This window comes from Labeo rohita, chromosome 25 (assembly GCF_022985175.1).
Source record: "Labeo rohita strain BAU-BD-2019 chromosome 25, IGBB_LRoh.1.0, whole genome shotgun sequence".
NCBI classification, from domain to species: Eukaryota; Metazoa; Chordata; class Actinopteri; order Cypriniformes; family Cyprinidae; genus Labeo; species Labeo rohita.
In genome coordinates, this window is record NC_066893.1 from 24,195,058 (window position 1) to 24,200,768 (window position 5,711).

Below are 5,711 nucleotides of genomic sequence, written 5' to 3' on the forward strand. Positions count from 1 at the left end.
CCCATTCCCTTTCAGCAGATACCAAACACTTTCGTTGTTACAGCAGCATCTCAGAAGTTTCAAAAGAAACACTCACGACGACCTAAATTTCTTTATTTCCCGTGGCAGGCGTAAGCTGTCCTCGAGTGACTGCGTTCTGCTCCGAGAGCTCGTTTTGTGTTTTTTCTCTCGCCCAGGAATAAATGTTTAAGCGAGTGCAGAGAACTTGGGTTTGTAAACATCATCCTTCCTCTGGGCTCTGAAGCTACACCTGTGATTTACAACCCAGTCGGGCTCTTCCAGCGGGTCACAGCTGAATTAATGTGCTGTGTTCGGAGCAGGAGATTGTTTACCAAAAGTGACAGTTCTTCCTCGAATGCTGGCCCTTGTGTCCTTTCATCGTGTGTGTTTATTGACAGTACCATATGCTCTTGCGTTTGCCGATTTAATATTGTTTTGTGGGCAGGTGTGTGTGTGTATCTTACAGCAATTCAGAAGCAATGAAAGTGTTTAATGTGACGCTGCAGAGGGATTTTATTGAATCATAACTATATTAGTGGTAAGAAAGATCCCCGTCACACACACTTTCAATGACACTCAGGGCATGAGAGTAATTTAGTCATTAATATTGGTCTGATCTCATGACAGGCAAACCTACTAAATATTTGTGTGTGTGTGTTTGCATAAGAGACGTAACCTTGTGTGATCCCAAATACACAGAGGACACACAGAGGAGTGTCAAAGCAAATTAGATTAAAGCCTAATAAAAAGAGGGGAGGGAAACACTCACACACACACAGGTTTGTTTATCTGAACATCTCATTAAATCTCATTGCTTTGAAATGAAGCTATAATATAATATAAATACATTGAATATTTAATATAAATTCCCTCTACATAAAATAACAACATATAAAATGTATTTAATATTAAAATTATTTAAAATCTATTTTTTGGTGTATTTATGAACAACTTTAATGAGGACAATACCATTAGATGAAATATCAATCACTAAGGGTCCAATTTTAAAATTACATATTAATAAAATTAATTGAAAACTTAATTCAATTATATTATACAAAATTATATTAACATAAATTAATGTAACTTTGAAGAATATTTTGATAATTAAAAATAAATTGAGACCTTTTAAAAGACCTTTTTTAAATCACATAAATCACAGTATTACTGTAAATTAACTGTAATAAAAAAATGCTTTTTAGTACCAATAAGATTTATTTGGCTTTTATTATTTATTAAAGATTTATTATTTATTTATTTTTATTTTTTTGGCTTTGTTAAATTAATTTAAGAACAATACTGCCTCAGTATCATTGCAGCAGCAACCAAACAATGTATCTTAATTAGGGTTGGGGTTTTTTTTGTGTATGTGTGTTTTTTGTTGTTGTTGTTGTTGTTGTTGTTGGTTTGTTTTTTAGCATAAATCACTTTATTCCTGTAAATTAACTGTAATAAATAAATAAATAAAAAACATTTTTAGGACTAACAAGATTTTTATTTATTTATTAATTTTTTTGGTTTTGTTATATTATTTTAAGAACAATACCCCTCATTCTCATTGCAGCAGCAATCAAAAGATTTATTTTGGCTGTTTTTTTATTTTTATTTATTTATTTATTTATTTTTAAAGCATAATCACTCTATTCCTGTAAATTAACTTGTAATAAAAATACTTTTTAGTACCAATACAACATTTTTGGCTGTGTTATATTATTTTTAGAACAATACACCCTCATTCCTATTGCAGCAACAAACTATTTCTTTTAATTAATTTTGTAAGCATAAAACTGTATTTCTGTAAAATAACTGTGATAAAAATACTGTTTAGAATAATACGATTCTTTTTAAGCATAAATCACTGTATTCCTTTAAACTAACTGTAATAAAAATACTTTTTAGGACCAATACAATTTTTTTGATATTACTTTTACAACAATTAATACCTCCTCATTCTCATTAATATAAAGCAAACAAATTATTTTTTAAGTGGACGTTTTAAAGCATAAATCACTGTATTTCTGTAAATTAACTTGTAATAAAAATACTTTTTAGTACCAGTACAACATTTTTTGGCTTTGTTATATTATTTTTAGAACAATACACCCTCATTCCCATTGAAGCAATAAACTAAACAGTTCTTTGAATTAATTTTTTAAGCATAAATCACTGTATTTCTGTAAAACAACTTTTTAGGACCAATACGATTGTTTGTGCTTTGTGATATTACTTTTACAACAGTGAACACCTTCTCATTCTCCAATCATTCAACAAATCGTTGTTTTTTGTTTGTTTGTTTTGTTTTGTTTTTTTAAGTGGAATTTTTAAAGCATAAAATCACAATATTCCAGTAAATTAACATTAATAAAAATACTTCATTTAATGATAATTGAGAATCACTGTTGAGAATAACAGAATTAACAGAACATCTGAATGCTTTACAATACAAAAAAATGTAATGATCCTAAAACTGACTTTCTGTTATTTACGCAACATACAATTTGTTTGTTTTCACATTTTGGATGAACAAGTTTCATGAGATTCACCCCAGAATACCTTTCACTCCCGAACAACAGATCTACTGTTTATGTTATCAAGCATATCCAACATTCATCTGAGGAATGTTTTGCACGAAAAGCAGTCTTTAAAAAAAATTAATACACTCTGTATCTAACGCAATTATATTCATATTTTAAGTGTTACTGAAGTGTTCAAATTCAACACATACACCCAAACAAACCTACACAAAAGCACAAAACCTCTAAAAAACAGAGATTCAGTTCTCCCTGCACAACCTCTCTCTCTCTCATTCAGTTGGTCTCTCACTGAAAGCTTTACCTTCCCCTCCCTCCTTTCTCACATTGTACTCTCTCTCTCTCTGTTTTTCTCTCCATTTGGAGCTCCTGGATTCTCTGGTGAGGTCTTCAGCTTTGGCTCTTCTGTGATATTTGACGGACACATCCAGGACTGTATCAGGATGAACTCCACATTAACGGCCACACAGAGCGCTGAAAAAGAGTTTGAGGAGCAACACAAGACAAACTGACACAGATTCAGAGCGAGAGAGAGAGAAAGAGCGTGAGAGAGGAGAAGGGATTTCTTTTCGAGAGGGATTCCCCCACCCAGGGAAAACGGAGGTGAGTGCCGACTGCTGTTTTTGATAAAGGAGGAAAGCAACTAGTATTTCCCTCATGTGGGGGACGGGTGGTTTCATTTAAAGCCGCTGAGAATGAAGAGAGACTTGATTCGGGTTTGACGTGAGGTGGATCATTTCCATAAACTTAGAGGAGAGAGGTCGTGCGTTCGGTCTCACCTCTCTGTCGCTCGCCAGGTGTCTTTTGCTTTACTTTTGATTGCGACTTTCTGATCTGACGAGAGAACAGAAACATTTAAGAGTGTTGTATGCAGAAAAACTGAGATATTGTAGTCAGTGTTTTATTCCTTACTAAAAATTATGACCATATCACCATGGTCTTTTGAAGGCTAATATGACCTTTTGGATGTTTTACTATGGTAATAACATGTTTTTGGATACAATATCATTTTTAGAAAAAGAACTAGTAGTACCATGGTAAAGTGGTAATATTAGATGCCACAGTACTTTATGTACTCTGGTATTGTACGTACATTAGTATGATGGCATTACCATAGGTTAATAGGAGATTGTGAAGATTTTACTATGGTATTACCATGTTTTGCATATAATACAATGGAAATAACCCCTTCCCAAGGTGCTGGCATTAGATGTTGCAGTACTTTATGTACTATGGTATTTACATGGTAATTAGTAGCTCCATGGTACTAAGGGTGTGTTTTCAGATGTGGTATCTGAAACTGTGTTTTGTACACAGTACCATTTATTAAAGTACTATAGTGGCGTTTTAAGTTACCTTCAAGAATATTATGGTAGTACAATAATAAATTAATAATAAATTATTATTATTATTATTATTATTGTTGTTGTTGTTGTTATTATTATTTTGGACATGGCATTATGTCTCAACGCAACCATGTTCTTACATTTAGTAGTAGTAAGTTGTAAATACCATGGTAAATCAATATGATCATTATTTAGAACCATAACAACAACAAAAACAATAAAAAGTACATAACATTAATAGTAATACAATATACCTGTAACATTTATATTTATAAAATATAAATAAAATATATAAAATAAAATCTACTATAAAAAAAACATATACATATATACATACATACATATACACACACACACACATATACATATATATATATATACATAAAATATACACAAATATATATATATATATATATATATATATATATATATATATATATATATATATATATATATATATATATATATAAAATACAAATATAAATCAATAATATATATAACATTTATAAACTAAAATCTATTATACATAAAATACATAAATAATAAAAATTAAAACAAACAAACAATGTCTATATATATATATATATATATATATAACAATATATATATAAACATTTACATTTTAAAATAAAACAAACATTTTTAAAATAAAATATATTATAAAATATATAAATATGATAATAATAACAATAATAATAACCATTTTAAATATCTATATATGATGCACATAAATCTAAATAATATAAAACATTATACATTAATAAAGTACAAAATATCTATAACATTTATATTTATAAAATATATAAATACTAAATACTATATAAATACTAAATTACTATATAAATACTATACTATATAAATAATATATATATATATATATATACACTATGTTGTGTTGTATTTATATTTTCATAAATAGCTTTTTGGACTCTTTTATGGCAGTAACACCACAGTATGTTTGGTATTTTTTTGGTACCACGTATTTACAAAGTGCGCAGTGTGCGCATATGGTAATCTTTTGAAAGGTTTTTGGTGTTAACATCAAATATACCGTGGTAACACTGCAGTAAAGGGTCGCCCTTCCCTCAAATGACACGTTGAGTTGTTTTGAAGCATAAAGGTGCTTTAAAATTACACTCAACTGGCAGCAGAGTGAAGCTGGTAACTTAGAAACAGGCATGTCTGAGGGCTCTCACACACACACACACACACACACACACATACACACGGGGGATGGGGGCGGTGGGTGTCTTCCATGGAAATAAAAGAAGAATATCTGTGTTCCACCACAGCGGTGTGTGAGAAGCGGTAATGATGGTCTTTACCCTGAAAAGTGTGTGTATGTGTGTGTTTGCTTGCATGTGCAAATGTGCACAAAAAACAAAAGAGCACGGTGAATTAGCAGAATAAATCGTGTTGCTGAGCGGAACGGTGTAATCAGTCCATGAGAGCTTGTGTTCATTACGGCTCGAAGCCGGAGGTTTGCGCGTTCCTGAAGAATCTCATTCAGACAGAAGCGGTTTGATGAATTATTAATCATATATTAGAGCGTTTACATCAATAAAAGATGAAAACAGGCTGAAAACAAACATCATAGTACTCCGATCACACCGCCCGCCCAATAAACGATCCATAAACCTGCCAGGATTTAATGCATGTCCTCTGTGTGTGCTTGCGAATGCTAATCTGGAATAGAAGTTGTTTTCGCTGACAAATTTTGTGATGTAATTAGTGCTGAAGTTTTCATCAACTTCCCAGCATGGGTCTCGTATGCTGATGGATGCCGATTTATTACCTTTTAATTAAGGACAAAACAACACAGTGGGCGTCCCGA

At 31.3% G+C, this 5,711-nt stretch overlaps 1 protein-coding gene across 3 annotated transcripts in view; it reads left to right on the forward strand.

The window, feature by feature from the left end:
• The first annotated feature begins 2,865 nt into the window (after positions 1-2,865).
• shisal1b (shisa like 1b) overlaps positions 2,866-5,711 on the forward strand; it is a 54,317-nt gene continuing 51,471 nt past the window's right edge. For all 3 annotated transcript variants that reach the window (XM_051099158.1, XM_051099157.1, XM_051099156.1), the window contains exon 1: positions 2,866-3,134. The gene's annotated coding sequence lies outside the window, so the exon portion shown is untranslated. The remainder of the gene's footprint in view (positions 3,135-5,711) is intronic.